At 35.6% G+C, this 17934-nt stretch overlaps 1 long non-coding RNA gene across 1 annotated transcript; it reads left to right on the forward strand.

The window, feature by feature from the left end:
- The first annotated feature begins 16041 nt into the window (after positions 1–16041).
- On the forward strand, positions 16042–17701 carry LOC130996902 (uncharacterized). The gene is made up of 2 exons (XR_009092877.1): positions 16042–16176; positions 17310–17701. It is a non-coding gene; the product is annotated as an uncharacterized LOC130996902 (long non-coding RNA).
- Positions 17702–17934: the final 233 nt, after the last annotated feature.

Below are 17934 nucleotides of genomic sequence, written 5' to 3' on the forward strand. Positions count from 1 at the left end.
TCTTGCTTTCAGTATACAAATCCAACAGAATGTTGGTTGAGAGATCATGGGTCCTGAAAAATAGGAACTACTTTGGACCATGATAAACCACCTTTCCACTTATTAAAAACGTGGTCAACAAACATAAAACCTTTATTCCACAACCAAAGAATAATAAAACGTTAAAGGAAGGTAAAGATTAAATATATACAATTACCAATGGAGAGTCAAAGTATGGAGTCAAGGCAGACTCCGGAATGTTGGTTGCAATCCAGAAATGTTGACACCGTGAATGTTATCAACATTCCACCCAACATTGAAAACACGTTTGTTATCAACATTGGTCCCAACATTGTCGGAGTCAATATTGACTCTAACACAACTACTTGAATTCACAACCAAAATAAATTGTGGTTGTGAATTAAATTTTAGTTGTGAATTCGACTGGTTGTGAATTCACAATCACAAAATTCTGGTTGTGAATTAAATTTTGGTTGTGAATTCGACTGGTTGTGAATTCACAACCAAAAAATTCTTGTTGTGAATTCGACTGTGTAGGGTTTAGGGTTTAGGGTTTAGAGTGGGTTTAGGGTTTAGAGTGGATTTAGGATTAGGGTTTAGGTTTTAGGGTTTAGGATTTAGGGTTTAGGGTTTAGAGTGGGTTTAGGGTTTAGGGTTTAGAGTGGATTTAGGATTTAGGGTTTAGGGTTTAGAGTGGGTTTACGGTTTAGGTTTAAGGGTTTAGTGTTTAGAGTGGATTTAAGGTTTATGGTTTATAGTGGGCTTAGGCTTGTGAATTCACAATAAAAAAATTCTTGTTGTGAATTCGACTGTTTAAGGTTCAAGGTTTAGGGTTCAGGGTTTAGAGTGAGTTTAAGGTTTAGGGTTTAGGGTTTATGGTTTTGAATTAAATTTTCGTTGTGAATTCAATTGGTTTTGAATTCACAACCAAAAAATTCTTATTGTGAATTCGACTGGTTGTGAATTCACAACCAAAAAAATCTAGTTGTGAATTAAATTTTGATTGTGAATTCGACTGGTTGTGAATTCACAATAAAAAAATTCTTGTTGTGAATTGTTAATTCACATTGGTTGTGAATTACGGGATTTTTTGAAGGGGTGATGTTTAAAGGGTAAAATGAAGTGGACATTTTTTTTAAATTTTTAATGTGAATGGTATTTTGGTAACACTGACCATTTTTTAATATTTTTATCTCAGTGGACAATTTTTAATTTTACAATATGAAAGTGGCCATTTTAAAAATCCACTATTCGACATATGCATGATAGATAAATATCATTTACAATAAATAATTAAAAAAACATGACATTACACATTGAATAAAGTAAACAATTTAAATTATTATATCGGATAAAAATCTCCAATAATATGTGCAAAAAGTTGTTAGAGCCAATGTTGACTCCGACAATGTTGGGACCAATGTTGATAGCATCCGTGTTTTCAATGTTGGGTGGAATGTTGATAACATTCATGGTGTCAACATTTCTGGGTTTCAACCAACATTCCGGAGTCTGCCTTGACTCCATACTTTGACTCTCCATTGGTAATTGTATATATTTAATCTTTACCTTCCTTTCACGTTTTCTTATTCTTTGGTTGTGAAATAACAGTTCTATGCTTGTTGACCACGTTTTTAATAAGTGGATTGGCGGTTATGCATGGTTCAAAGTAGTGGGCAGGTTGTTGCTATTTTTCAGGAACCATGATCTCGTAACCAACATTCCAAGGCTAGTCGACTAGTAGTTTTTGAAGACGGATTGCAGCAGTTATAGGAAGGTTCTGGAAGTGGGAAGTGGATGAAACCAACCACGACATGAAGGCCTATAAATGCAGCAAGAAGCTTCAATCATCCGTACGTTTTGGAAGTACAAAATCAGCGACTTAACATTCACTTACAGCCAACTCGTCATTTTCCTGCTGCAAACGTGTTATCGGTTCTTCAAGGATTGCTTTGACGAAGTAGACTTAGGCAGCCAATCTGTAAAGTCTATCTTTGTATCGACGGGACGTCGAGAGCAAGATTTGAAGTGCAAGGCCATTGGAGCGTAGCAGGTTGTTTGCTTTGTCCGATTAACTTTTGTTATTCGGCTATTTTTGGGTTCTGTGTTGTATCAACATTGTAGTACTGAAAGTAGATAGGTTGGTTTATCTTAGGAAGATATTCTGTAAAGATAGATCTCCAAGAAGATCCAAATATGTACTTTGTATTGTTGGTTCAACATAGTGAATTTAGCCTTGAGGCACTCACGGGTTATTTATAATCCGTGAAAAAAGTATTCCTGTGTGTTATTCTTTTCCGCTGCATGTTGGTTACAATGTTATTAACATTCTGGTGATAACATTCCTTCCAACATTACTCTTTTCTTTACACAGTTTTACTTTGTTGGTAATTTGGGGCACTAAACTTTTTCAATTGGCATCAAGAGCAGGTTCTTGACGTACTAAGAATCGATTCATGTGTGCAAAATTACCACCAATGGATTTGTCAAGTGTGTCGGCTCGGCCTCCTACTCTTGATAGTAGTGGCAAGAACTATAACTTGTGGAAAACTATGATGAAAATCTATATCAAATCTATTGATGAACGTGCCTGGGTTGCTGTGTTGGATGGGTGGACTCCACCGCGTACCACTGATGATAATGGAGTTACATCTATCACACCCGAGAGTAAATGGTCTGCTGATGAAAGACTTATTTCTAACCATAACTCCAGAGCCTTGAATGCTATTTTTATCTCAGTTGCTGTTCCTGTATTTCGCATGATTTCTAATTGCACAGAAGCTCGAGATGCTTAGCTCATTTTGCAGGAACAATGTGAAGGTTCAGCCAGTGTTAGAGCAACAAAAATGCGAATGTTGACCACCAAATTTGAGATTTTGAGGATGCGCGATGATGAGACTATTTCTGCATACTATGAAAAGCTATGCGAAATCTCAAATGAAGTTGTTGGACTTGGGGAACCTATTAGCAATGAAAGACTGGTCAGTAAGATGCTGGGATCTCTTCCTGAAAGGTATAACATGAAGATTTCTTTGATTGAAGAAACTGCTGATGTTGCTACTATGCGTGTTGGTGATCTGGTCAGTAAGTTGTTAATTTTTTAGATGAATCTTGAACAACAAAAAGCTGATCATGTGTCTAAAAGTGTGGCTTTTCGTGTTGAAAAGATCTCTAAAAATTCTGATATTACTAACATGTCTGAGTGTACAGATGTTGATCCCGAGAAGGAATATGATGTTAAGCTTGCCATCTTGGTTAAAAATTTTAACATGTTGAAATCTTTTAAGAAAGGAAAATTCAAAAGTGGTTACAAGAAACCTTCTGGGATGTCTGCTGGATCTTCATCCAACATCACCAATTTTAACAAGAATGTTGGAACAACATCTGAGGTAAAAAGTTTTGATCACATTCAATGCAGGGGCTGTCAAGGGATGGGTCACTATGCAAATGAGTGTCCCACAGTTGCAAGAAAAAGGCATTCTGGTCTTACTGCTACCCTAAGTGATGACTCGTATTCTGAGGAAGAAAAGGTTCTGCTTGTTGCTACAGTTGATGAATAGGATTTACAGGAAGAAGACATGATTGGAGCCCTTGAAGATCTTGATGATGAAATAATTCTTTCAGATAGTTTGTCTGAATCTGAATCTCTGAGTGTTGATGACAATATTTCAAGGTCTGACTGTGATGTTGATCTGATTGATGAGTCTGACAACATGAATGTTGATTTGATGTTGCTAACACTGTTGTGAACATCTCTTCTGAAAATGATCAGTTTGATTTGATTATTGATAATAATGTTTTTGACATGGATATTGATGTTCAGGAGATTGATGGGATGAAGATTCCCACTAACACAACTAACTGGTATGAAATGACTATGCTTGATGATTTCAATTCTAGTGTACCGGATTTTTGTTGTGTTGCAGCTTTGGAAGAACAGGAGAGTGATCCACTGAAAGAGGTGGAGAATTTTAAAGATCTCTATGAGATTGTTGATTCTCAATGTCGGGAGATGAGAAATGACATCTGTATGTTGGTTGATGAAAATCAAAATCTCAAAGGGCAAATTACAAGGGTTGAAAGGCTGCTCTCTCAACGTGATGTTGAACTTGGTATTCTCAGAGGTAAAGTTTGTGATTCTGAAAGGGTGTTTAAACGTTTTAACAACGGCACCACATGTTTAAATGAAGTCATGTCTCAAGGTCAACATAGTAACTTTGGTATTGGTTTCTGTGCTGAGGAGCAAAGTAAGGAACATCGTAATACTACTGTTTTTGTCAAAGAAAGAAATGTCAGTGTGAATGTTGACAACATAAAGGATTCTCACAAGAAAAACAAAAAGAAAAAAACTTATGTATGTCATTATTGTTCTGTTCCTGGTCATATCAAACCTTATTGTGTCAAATACTGTAGTAGGACGCTCTTTTATTATATTTAAATCCAGTAATACGATAATTATTATTGCATCTTTCAGTAAATCAAGCCCAGTAATTATTTATGATTTAAATTCAGCTCATGACACTGGATTATATTTTAATTGAAGCAGGGTTATTATTTTATTACTAAGCCAGTTAGCTTCGCGTGAGTAAAACCGCGATGAGAATTATTGAGTGAGCTAATAATTATTCATTTCAGATTCATAACTGACTTAGTTAAGTCATGTTATTTATTAATCGCAATAGAAATATTATTGCTATTTTTATTATTATTTCTTGAGTCGTGAATTTATTCCGGCTTGTGAAGAATTAAATCTACGGATTTAATTCAGATTTATTCTAGCTAAGCAGGAAGCAGATATCGAGTAGTTTCATAAACACACGATATTAACAAAACCCGGGAGTTGAATTTTATTAAAAACGCAATACAATATTACAGTTATAGGAATTCCAAGACAAGAATTATTGCTTCTGTTTACACTTCACTTTACAAACCCCTATTTTTAACCTATCTACCAACACTTAAAGAAAAAGGAAAAGAAAGAAAAGAATGAGAAGGATAAAACGTGTGTGCTGCAAGGAACATCTACTGCAGCTACACTCTTCCTTCCTTTGCAACAACTGTTCCAATCCCCCTGCCACTATACCCTACCACCTACTTAGCACAATCAAGTGCAAGCAACCTTTTGCCTTCTCTTTAGTCTCTAATACCAGCCAACATCAAACTCCAGCCAACAATTTCTTCACACTCTTCACTTAAGGATTCCAAGAATAGCAGAAATCTGAATTCCCTACTCTGCTGCCAACATTCAAGTTTTTCCAGCCCAGAAATACTCCAACAATCGAAAAGTTTGAAAGGGAACATTCATTCATTCCCTGCCAGAAACTTTATGGTAAACCCTTACCTTTAATTCCTCATCCTCTTCCATTCGCAACCTACATTAATGCAAGAACAACTTTGGATATTTCAGTTATATCCCATTTCATTCAACACCAACAGCAACCAACTCAAATATTTCAAGGTATATATGTTACTAACTCAATTCACTCTCTCTTCATATGCATATCTCACACCCAACAAAGCATGCTTTATGTATTAGGAACTTAAAAATATAGAATTGAGTAATGCAGATGGACATAGCAAACCACGTTTGAGTACATGATTTATGACATTTCACAAAAATAGTATGGCCCATACATTGAGATATTACCACTGTACTAGAACCAAAAGCCATGAGAACTCCCATCACACCACGTAGAAACATGAATCGAAATACAATAGCAGGAGGATAGAGTAAGAACTTAGCTTTTAGGAATGAAGGGTCGACTGCCCTGTTCAGTCGAGCCAAGACGACGACGATGACGACGGAAACTCTTGCTGCCTCGGCGGAATCTGAGGGACAGCAACAGCGGTTCTGTCCGCGGCGGTGGACCTCGGAGACGGAAATAAGTTTCAGACGGCGACCTTGGCAGTGGGCGGCGAGCCGCCGATTCCGCAATAGTGGCGACGAATCCCAGGCGTAGGATAGGACAACAGCACCGCTCGCCGGTCCCATGGCGGCGGCGGAGGATCGAAAACCAGAGGCGAAATTAGAGGAGAACCAGGGCTCGACTCTCTGCCCACCTTGACGTCTGAGTTGGGACACTTGAATGGCTCGGAAGAGAGAGCGAGGCGACGTCGGCCTCGCCGATTGATGGCCAGAGAACCACGGCAGTGGCGATTTCAGATTTGGGAGAAAAATTAGGGCTTGCACGATTTCCGGATTTGGGAGAATTGGAGAGATGATTAGCGAGAGGGAGAAATGTACGAGGAGGAAGGGAGGCACGACCTTGCCGGGCTTAGGCGGCGGCGACGCCGGCAACCTCATCGGAGCCGAGGTCGAGAGAGGCGTCGATTGAGCGTGAGAGTGAGTTTTTCAGCGAGAGAGAGAGATAACCGAGCGAGGGGGAGGAGAAGTAGAGGTTTGGGCCTTTTTTTTCTTTTTCTTTTTTAAAGTTGGGCTGTTGTTTCATATTGCAGTTGGGCCGATTTTATTCTTATGTGGGCTTGATGTCTATTTCAGTTGGGCTGAATTATTTTATATAAGGAGGTTGAGCTTTTGGGCTTTTATCTTATGTAGATTGGGCTGCCATAATTACCTGACTGGACCCAGATTTCCCATTTATGTTGGGTAGATTTTATCTATTTAGCCCGATTAAAGGTTAGTGTAGATTAATTTATTAATTGGATTTAGCTAATTCTAATTATGGATTAATTTAGAACGAGGTTATTAATTAGTTAACGGGTTAACATACTCTAAGATGAGCGGATTAATTATTTATCCACCCTCATGAGACGATCCTCAATTAGTTAATTTTATTTATTTTAATCCGACAATCAGGATTTATAATAGAATCTCCCAGATTATTATCTCAGAATAATAATTATCAGAATACGAGTCATGCATAGTTAAATTACGCATTCTCATTAATTGAGGATTTTATTCAAGCAAATATCTTACTTTATATCATCGCAATAAAGGTGAAGCGCGAGAGTAATAATAGCCAGTCAAGGAGCTACTTTACCAAAGCAAAAGTTGCTATCAGGTGGGGATTACTTTTACTATACGTATATAGAGATCCCCTGCGTGTCGTAGGCCTCTTATACGAATGAATGCATGAGATGATTTAACTGTTAATTTCAGTTTTATATAGCTATCAAACGAGTTTAATGCTACCTTTGAACAAGTTATTTCGTTACAAAATCTTTGAACTGAAAAATATTACAACTGTTGTCTTGCCATAAAATGTTTAAATTTTAGTATGATATCTATCTGATGTGGCTTTGCCAGTTATGTAATCGAATTCGGGTCCTGAGCAGTTGATAGCTATCCTGCCAGGGCTCGTGTACACCAGTGACCGTGAGTCATCTAGCGGGTTGGCCGGTCAAGTGTCCGTGAGAGGTGGCCACATCTCCGGCACATAGTTCCAGATATGATAGATTACGAGAGAACTTAGTCTGCGCAGACGAACTTTAAGAATTACAAATGACTTTAGTAAGCTTGGGCTCTTTTAACGAAAACTCCCTTGCTGTACTGTTTACAATGACATGACAATTTACAGTTTTATGAAGCATGTATCTATATACTTTGGCATACGTGCCCACTGAGTACTCTTGTACTCAGCCCTGCATATATTTCTAAATGTGCAGGTTGAGCAGTGGCTGATGAAGATGAAGTGACGAGTGGAGCTTTTGTCATAAGTTTATTAAATGAACTCTTGGATACATGTCTCCATACATGTAGTTCAGATATTGTTAATCCGCTGCGTACTCTCGAGTATTATGTCTTTTAAGTCAAGTCGGATTCATCCGAGCGTACAAGTTATTCGAGTCCTTATGATTAAACAACAATTATTTATAAATTTCCCTTCATTAACAATGAGTTGAATCCGATCCTTCATTAATTATTCACTCCCTTTCTAACCCCGCTTCTAATCTCCCTCCCTTAGTCATGGTTTCCCGGCTTAGTTATCCTTAATTAAGTCCGGTCGTGACAAATACATAAGTGATTGTGCTGTAAAATCTGCGACACAGATGTTTGATTGCTATCAGAAGAGTGTTAGTAACACTGGCAGATTTGACTTTAGCAGATTGTTGGACAAGAGAGAACAAAACGAAACCTGCAATACTGTTGTCTACACCTCTTTGAATGCTAATATTTTTGAAAATTGGTACTTTGACAGTGGGTGTTCTAGACATATGACAGGAGCAAAGGCTTTACTCTCTGACTTCGTTCCAACGTCAAGAGGAAAAGTTACTTTTGGAGGAGGTGCAAAAGGAACAATTTTGGGGAAAGGAGTTCTCAATGATACTGATTTTCCAAAATTGAAATATGTGTATCTTGTTGAAGGGCTTAAGGCTAACCTGTTTAGCATTAGTCAATTGTGTGATGCAGGTATGACTGTAAAGTTCGACAAACATCTTTGTGAAGTGTTTGATGACACAAATCAGTGTGTGATGATGGGAAAAAGGTCGTCTGACAACTGTTACAAGTCCCAAGAAGAAACTTTCTGCAATGCAGTCAAACTGGATGATGTTGAGCTATGGCATCAACGACTTGGACATGTCAACTTCAAGAATCTTCAAAAGCTGCTCACTCATGATGTAGTTCGAGGCCTACCTAATCTGAATTTCAAGAAAGATGTTGTTTGTCAACCTTGCCAAAAGGGAAAGCAACACAAGACAACTCATCTAATGTTGTCAACATGCTGTACCTCAAAATGCTTCGAGCTCCTGCACATGGATCTAATGGGACCCATTGAAGTTGAAAGCTTAGGAGGTAAATGGGATGTTCTTGTGTGTGCTGATGATTTCTCAAGATACACTTGGGTTGAATTCTTGAAAACCAAATCTGAAACTTTTGCTCATTTCAAGAAACTTTATAAAAGGTTTAGAGTTCAATGTGGCCAGAATGTTGGCAGAATTAGGACTGATCATGGCAAAGAATTTGAGAACTCTCTTTTTGATGTTTTCTGTACTAACAATGGAATTTTCCATGAGTTTTCTGCACCTAAAACCCCTCAGCAAAATGGTGTTGCCGATAGAAAGAATAGAACCATTCAGGAAATGGTGAGAGCAATGTTGCAAGCAAAAGGCCTTTCCAAACGACTGTGGGCTGAGGCAGTGAGTACAGCATGCCACATCATCAATAGGGTGTACATGAGACCAGGTACTATGTTAACACCTTACGAGATCCTTAAAGGTAAGAAGCCTAACCTCAAGTACTTTCACATTTTTGGATGTGTTTGCTACATCTTGAATGATCGTGATCATCTTAACAAATTTGATTCCAAAAGTGACAAGGGACTTTTCCTTGGGTACTCTGTGAATAGTCATGCCTATCGTGTGTATAACTGTCGCAGCCCGATATAGCCAGTGATAGCGTATACCAAGTATCGTACGACTAATAAAAATAATCGTGAAAGAAATGGAATTTGCATCTTGTATTAGCGGAAGCATTTGCAATTTATACTCATTTCCAAGAAAGATTTTAAGACCAAAAATAATTACTTGCTTGGGTAAAACATAATTAAGAGATTCGAGACTTAGCAAGGGTTTGAAAAGTATTTTTCCTTATGGGATTTTACAGGCAATAGCAAATTAAATAAGGAGTTTCATCAGAGTTGTGCAGCGAGATACGTTACTATATGTGTGAAGACATATAGCAGGGAGTTCAATTTCTTATAGAGTCAAGCAATAAGATAAGTGTGAGATATAGGAAAGACACAGCCAACTGACAATTCCAACAGCCTTCACCCATCCTCGCGCCAAGCCAGACCTGCACATTTAGAAATACATGCAGGGCTGAGTACCAAAAAGCACTCAGTGGACTCATGCCGGAAATAAATGAAATGTTGCTCTTAGAGCTATATGTCAATCTTGCCCTTTTCAATGCATCAACAGGATTTAACTGAGATTAAAAATACATGTTCATGTTTTTCTGTCATAAACTCATTTGCATCATCATAATAATATCATTAGTCTGCAGACATTATATTCAGGGTATGTGCCAACTATGAGAACTCATATAATATATATATACTAGGTGAAGAGAAGGAGGCCTCCTTCAAATCACCGTGACCGGCCGACTAGAGACGGCTCACAATCACCTCTGCGCACAAAACCTTTACTGTCATATAAATCAGTTAAAGGCCGATATCTTGCATCATGAACATAGTCATGTCTTTCATAGAGGCAGCATACCATACTTCATACTCATCAATAATAAATATGGCAAGATGACAATTTTCATAATACTTCAACAATAATACTTTAACATGCTTCATTTTCATAAGATTTTGCTTTTGAACTCTTTATCATGGTAGCTTGCCATAATAGAGTTAGAATAAAGCCCACATGTCTCAAGGGTCGATGACGTAAAGCTCAGAGTCGTACTAACGCCGGCCGTCACTCGAACCTTTGGTGGTGCACGTGGTTTAGATTGCCATGTGACAAAATAAACTCTAGTTAGAATTTCATCTAACTAATATCTTAATACTTATGCTTTCATCATATGCTTAATCTCATCTTATAACTTATCTACTATTTACCCAGTTGGACCTCCCAATTTAATTGGATATCTTATCCAATTAAAAGACTCTCAATCCTAGGTAAATAGCATTCAAATAAATCACTTAGTCATTCATACTTCAAATTACTCAATTATTCCATATAATATATTTATGAATTATCTCAATATTCAAGTGACTTAAAAGTCACTCTATGAACTTGAAATCTTTTACCATTGTAAATAAATTCTCAAATATTCATGTAAGCTTTGGAAAATATATAAAATTTTCTAGTAGAATTTTCATGCCATAACATGGTGTATATCTCCACCAAAACTTTTAAAAATCCTTAAAACAAAATCAAGGTAGAATTTTTCGGACACCTACAGTTTACCATTCTGTTCTGCCTCAACTTTAACGAATAAACTGTTTTAACTCAGAAATCTCCTGGATTCAAGACTTATACCGATGAAAACCTCTTCGAGTCTAGTTTTGTTTAAAAAAAAGTAGAGTGAAAAACGCCAAGTGGTTTAAGAGATATGAGTGTTTTCTCACAGTCTACCAGATTCGGCAGTTTTGCACGACTGGAAGTTAGGATTTTTAAAAATTAGTAAACGTTGTCTAAATGGTTTGAAATTTGACATGCATCGGTATAATACATGTATCTTTCTTCCATAAACATTTGGGAGGCTGAATGTTTTTGGAATGGCCTCGGTTATGGCCTTTCGCGGTCCCGGCCCGTCTTTTGTTCGTTCTTGTTGTTTTCTTTCTCCTTTAGCTTGGTTTTTTGTCTTTTTCTGGTTTTGATTTTTTCGGACTCTCCTTGTTTGCGCCTGTGCTTTCAAGGGTTTTTGTTTCTCTTCAATAAAATTTCTATTTCAGCAGCTGAATGTTTTTGGAAGTCACTGAAAAGTGTGACTCTAGAAACTGCCCTTCTAAATTTCCGGCGGAAATGTGCAGTAAAAGTTTTATGTTTTAAAAAGGTAGTAAACAAGGTCAAAATGATTTGAAATTTTACCAGAGTTTACAAAACACATATATCTATACACCATAAACTTTTGAAGATTTTTAGACGAGGAAAACCTCGTCGACTCATCAGTCCAGAACGTAAGAAAACTTTCCGAAATGGTTGAAATAATAACATTTACACATATCCTTTTAGATCTATAATTTCACCATCATTCTCATGCATTTTCTCACTAAGACTCATCATTCTTCAATTATCATAACATATAACTCTCTCAAGGGTTTTCAAGAAATATATCTTCCCTTCTCATGCATCTAACATGTAGAGGTGTATAAGCATATGAAAAGTAGTTGAAAGTTAAAAGTTGAAGGAGTTCATAATGCTTTCTTTCACCAAAATTTTCGAAAATTATAAGTAGAGAAGGAACTATCATGCTTCAATATGCTTCAATATACATGCTTATTCATCATGAAAATATATACATAACATAAGAGGAGGATTTGAAGGTTACTACTAACAAGATCAAGGGAGGTGGAGTAGAGGATGGTGCGTATGATTCTTGAAGCTTGTGCTTGAAGGTTGGAGCACTCTTGGTGGCTTTGGTGTGAAGGTAGAACACTTTTGGCTTCCTTAACTCTTTCTATAAATGGTGAAACAAGAAAAGAAGTGTGGTGGAGTGAGGAGGGGTGGCTGCCGAAAAATAGAGAAGAAGAAGAAGAGAAAGAGCTTGCCTTGATGAGAGGTGACGTGAGGGTGTGATTTCTTTCATAAATGCAAATCTTGTAGTAAATAGGATGATGGTGGTGAGGATGTCATGCTCTTAATTGTGCAGGAGAGTGAGAAGAGAGAGAGAGAGAGAGAGAGAGAGAGAGAGAGACCGAGCAAAGGGGGGAGGGCGAAAGAAAGGAGTGCATGTGCATGTGTGAGCTGAAAATGGGGAGGATGTTGGCTAGATAGGTTAGCCTTTTAGGGGGGTTTGTTAATGGTGCATGTGGTCTTCATTTATGGGGGAAGAAAAAGAGTAATGTGGGAGAGGGGAGGGACCTGCGTGAGGGAGAGAGTGAGAGAGATCGTGAGGGAGAGAGTGAGAGAGATCGTGAGGGAGAGAGAGTGAGAGAGATATAGATATATATATATATATATATATATATATATATATATATATATAGGGAGAGGGTCATGTGAGAATGTCATATTTTTGTGACACCTAAGAATAGATCTTAGCCCTTGATTTTGTGAATCTAACAGTTGTGAGTTGATTTTACATTCAGCGTATATATATGGAGATAAGGGGTATTGTAACGCCCCAATTTTCATAAACTTTTCAAACTAAAATCTTGAAGAACTAATAGTTAAAAAATAAAATTCCTTGACTATCATAATTTAAACTAATTTAAAATCAACTTGCAAAAACTAATGTAGTAACATGGAAGAAAAAGATAAACTAAAAGAAAGTGACATGTTCAACTTAAATTTCTATGGAAATACTAAATCTCTAGTCATTCTCGACTTCCATGGCCACCTCGACTCCAAAACTGCAAAACTGAAAGATAAGGGGTGAGCATATTGAAAATATACTCAGTGAGAAACCATGCAAATATTCACATACGCTTAAACATGCAAATAATTCACATTGTCATACACATATACTTAATTCTGAGTGTTTCTGAATTTATAATCATGTACTTGAACATGATATTCTGATTTCTGATCATGTACTTGAACATGATATTCTGATTTCTGATCATGTACTTGAACATGATATTCTGCGTTTCTGATCATGTACTTGAACATGATATTCTGCGTTCTGATCATGTACTTGAACATGATATTCTGCGTTCTGATCATGTACTTGAACATGATATTCTGAACATGTATCTAGACATGTATCTGAGCAAGCATAATCAAACATGAACTAAAAGCACATTCAAACATACATGAATATAACAACAAGCATATAATCCCTCACCTTAATGTCGAAGCTTATAAAATCAAATCCGAAATAAGGATCCTAATTGCACCGCACCTAATGAAATAAATACAACGCTTATAAAAAAAGTCCTACAATAACTTAATTAAAATCCTATATTAAAACTTATTTAATAAAATAAATACTTAAGCATAACAAAATCTAAACAATTTGGAGTTAAACTAACTGTTCGAAAATCTAAGAATTAAACCAACTTTTATAATTAAAGAAATTGAATAAATTTCAAAATAGACACAATCCTATACTAATAGTTACCGTCTATGGTCTAAATTAATAAATTGAATTATAGAAAAAAAACTGATTAACATATTCAATTAGCTATATATATTAAATAGATTTCGAAATACATGAAAGTATCAATACTTGGTAAACTAATAAAAGAGCAGCCACTTTGAGATGTGATTAGAAAAAAAGAATTAGTCACTATTAACAGAAAACAACTTCGAACACCGAAGCAGCTTAAATAAAAAAAAAATTATTCTCAACTGACTATCATTAGCAATTGAAATTTAATTGAAACACTTGCGTAGTATTATACTTCATTGATTTGAAATATTAAATAGTATCAGGCTTCTAACAAATTTAAAGACTTACCGAAAGGGATGAAGACAGATAACAACGATAACTGAGAGATGAGAACTGCCGAAAAAATATTTCTTGCGTGTGATTTTTAGGGTAGATATTATGCCTCTATTTATACTAGTCTTTAAAGAGTTCTAGTTCTATTAGGAATCAAAAATAATAATAATAATAATAATAATAATAATAATAATAATAATAATAATAATAATAATAATAATAATAATAATAATAATAATAATAATAGTAATAATAATAATAATAATAATAATAATAATAATAATAATAATAATAATAATAATAATAATAATAATAATAATAATAATAGTCTAGATAAAATTAATGGTGCATATCTATATGTATCATGTAATTATTTAAAAAAAATAAGCTATACAAGAAAATACTATTAATTAAACTTATAAAATAAATCTAAATTATCGGGGTGTTACAACCTATCCCACTTAAAAATAATTTCGTCCTCGAAATTTCTAATCATACTTCATTCGTGTCATCTAACCAATTTCACAATTCCAACAATTTCTAATGGATCTCACCGTACTACTTGATCATAAAAGCATCATAAAAGAAATATATAACATGACATGTAAAACATCATAACAGCCATATACTTAAAGAATTAACACTACAAGAAAACTGGTCGAACACCGACGGAAATCACCGACGGACTATTTTCCGTCGGTAGATACCGACGGATCCCCGATGGACCGTCATCCGGCAACATCACCGGAGCCGGCATCTATTTCCGATGAAAATACCGACGGACTACCGACGGAATCACTACCGACGGACAATATCCGTCGGTAAATTCGGTATTTTCGATTTTAATAATTATTTTTATTTTTTACCGACGGAATACCGACGGAATCTCTACCGACGGATTAAACTCCGTCGGAAATTTGGATAATTTCGAATTTATTAATTATTTTTATTTTTACCGACGGATTACCGACGGAATTTTCCGTCGGTAATTTCAATAAATATTATTATTTGTATTTTTATTGTCTTTTTTATTTTTTTAATTATTTTTTTTTTATTTTAAATTATTTTTAAAATTAGTACCGACGGATAAAGTCCGTCGGTAAATTATTTTTTTATTATTTGATTTTTTTATTTTTTATTTTTTTTATTATTTATTATTTAATTTTTTTTAAATTATTTTAAATTAATTTTCTATATTATTATTATTATTTTTAAATTATGGAAAATATTTTAAAATTGATAGTTATTTTTAGCAATAATATTTTCTCTTTTTAATAAACGATAATATTAATTTTTTTTATTATCTTAAATTCGATCATATATTTACCGTCATTTTTTCGCCGGCACCACAAGTCTTAGATATCATCTCGACATATTCTAAGGTTATGAATAAATGATATCTATATATTATATAAAAGAGCAGTTCAACGGCTATATTTTCCAACCAATTTTTAAAAATTGTAACTGACCGCATTATATAAAAAACCAGTTTCACATCATCTAATTTACCGTTATTTTTCTAACGGAATATTCTTAATATTTAACGGTAGTTTTATATGAAACCACATTTTATAGCAGTTACTATCTCTCTCACACGATGAACAACAGTTTTCTCTCCCTCTTCTACACGGTTATCTCACCATAACAGTTACTAACCGCCTCAACATTCCCGCCACTTCCCTTATAATTCCCCAACTTTCAATTCCATTTCTCCTTTTTTCCGACCCCATCAATTCCATTCCGATCAACAGAAAAAAACTACTCCACTGTAACACAAACGCCAACAAAGCCCGCCGCCGCGGCGCTTGGTTAACGCCAAGCGTCGCCACCACCGCGGCCGCCGCCGGCCGCCCACACAAAAATGGCGGACCAAATTTCCGTTCCTCCACAACACAATCACCAACACGCCACCGGCGCGATTTCCAGCGTAGAACAGTTACTGTTTCTCGACGACGATGATGGCGGCCGCGGCAACCCTTTGCTCGACGACGTCGTAAATGGAATGATCGAGGAGATGAGCGGCGACGCAAATTACGGCACTAATTCTCCTCAATTTTGCTCTGTTCATGAAAACGCCGTCAGCAACCAATAGAGCAACGAAATTTCAGGCATTATCTAATTAAACGTGATTTCAATAACAATTTCAAAATTTTCAGGTATGATTTCACCAACAGTTTTACTCATAAACATGGATTTCAGCAATCAAACCAACAAACTTCACTCAATGTCTTCACCATAAAAGAAATATAAAGAAAATTGTCTTACATAAATGCCTTTTCTTAATCGAAGATAAAATGAATTCACACCCCAATTTTAGTAAAAACAACTTGAATTGATGTGTGGCCCGAAGAAAACGGAAAGGAGAGCATGCAAGGTGTCGAAATCAGTGGGGAGAAACAGAGCCGGCGGCGCCGCCATGCTGTTGCAACAGCAGAACCGCGGAGCGCGACGATAAATGGCGGATCTCGCCGGAATTCGTGAATGAGGGTTTCTGGTTGGTGCGTGGGTGTTCTGTAGTATGGAAAGAGATATAGAGGGCGAGAGTCTAGGGAGTTGATGGTGTGTGCGGTCGAGAGAGACAGAGCAGTGCAACTGAGAGGTTTGTGCGAGAGTCCGAGAGAGAGAGCGGTTTCAATATGTGATGTGCGTGAGTGAAGAAAAGAAGAGAGAGAGAAGGGTTTGGGCTAATAATTCATGGGCCTATTTTAGAAATGAAGAGTAGACTCATGTAAAAAAATTGGGCCGTAATTAACTAAAATAATGAAAATTTTAGCTTGCTTAAATTACACGTTATAATAGAAAATTTAGCAAATACTATATGATTGGAATAACATTAATAATATAAAAGTTACATGATATAAAATATAATTATATGAAATTAATGATCAAAAAATTTTGTGAGTTGACATATAACATTAGAAAAGAAAATATAAAGACATGATTAAAAAAATAGAAAAGAAAATGTATAAAAAGTTTTTTATGAGGTTTGAGTTTGGTGTAAAGGTTAGAGATCGCCTAAAAGTATTTTTAGTCTTATTGTTCAATAATGCTACAAATCGCATTATAGGTTTGAATTTATTTTTCTAATTGACGAAAGTTCACAATAGAGCAACGATTATTTATGCATCAATTACTCAAAGATATATATTAATACAAAGATATATATTAATGACGAAATTTATTATTAGTTATATGCACAAAATAATATCCTCTTCTCTTTCTCACGGTTACAATAGAGCAACGATTATTTCTCAAAAATCAATTTGCTCTCCATCCATTTATGCATCAGTATGCAGTTGTTTGCCAATTGAAGCATATTTAATAATGGGAGAAGAAGTATAGATAAAGAGTACGAGCCCAGATCTGAGAGCGACAATATGGATGATGCATTTGGGAATGATTAAGATGACAAACCGCTGAGGAAGAAGAGATCTATCAGAGCGGCCCTTACAATATTTGGTCTATTTTGCAGGTCATTGATAAGGTACCTTTCGATTCATAGTAAAATATTTTAATATATATTCGATCGTGGATTTTGTTGTCTACTTTTGTATTTCAATTACTTTAGTTGATGGTAGTTTACAATTGATTTTAGTGATTTATTTGATAATCTTGCTGAGATGTAATAATGCTTCTTGTGATTCACTTGAATTAAATATTTTAGATAATCTTAGCGTTAAATGCTTCTTCTTGCGATTTATTTTAATTAGTTAACAGTTGATGTACCAACTTTCAGAAAATAAAAGAGTTTGCTGATATATAAATGTTTCTTTCTGTAATTTATTTAATTAGTTGATACCTATAATTTATACGTAGAAATAATTTGCTATAATTTTTAAGGTTTGTCTTGCTATCATGAATCGGATTCGCTTGAATATTATTTTTGTTAATCGGTGAAGCGGAATTTTTTATTA

This window comes from Salvia miltiorrhiza, chromosome 8 (genome assembly GCF_028751815.1).
Source record: "Salvia miltiorrhiza cultivar Shanhuang (shh) chromosome 8, IMPLAD_Smil_shh, whole genome shotgun sequence".
Taxonomy (NCBI): domain Eukaryota; kingdom Viridiplantae; phylum Streptophyta; class Magnoliopsida; order Lamiales; family Lamiaceae; genus Salvia; species Salvia miltiorrhiza.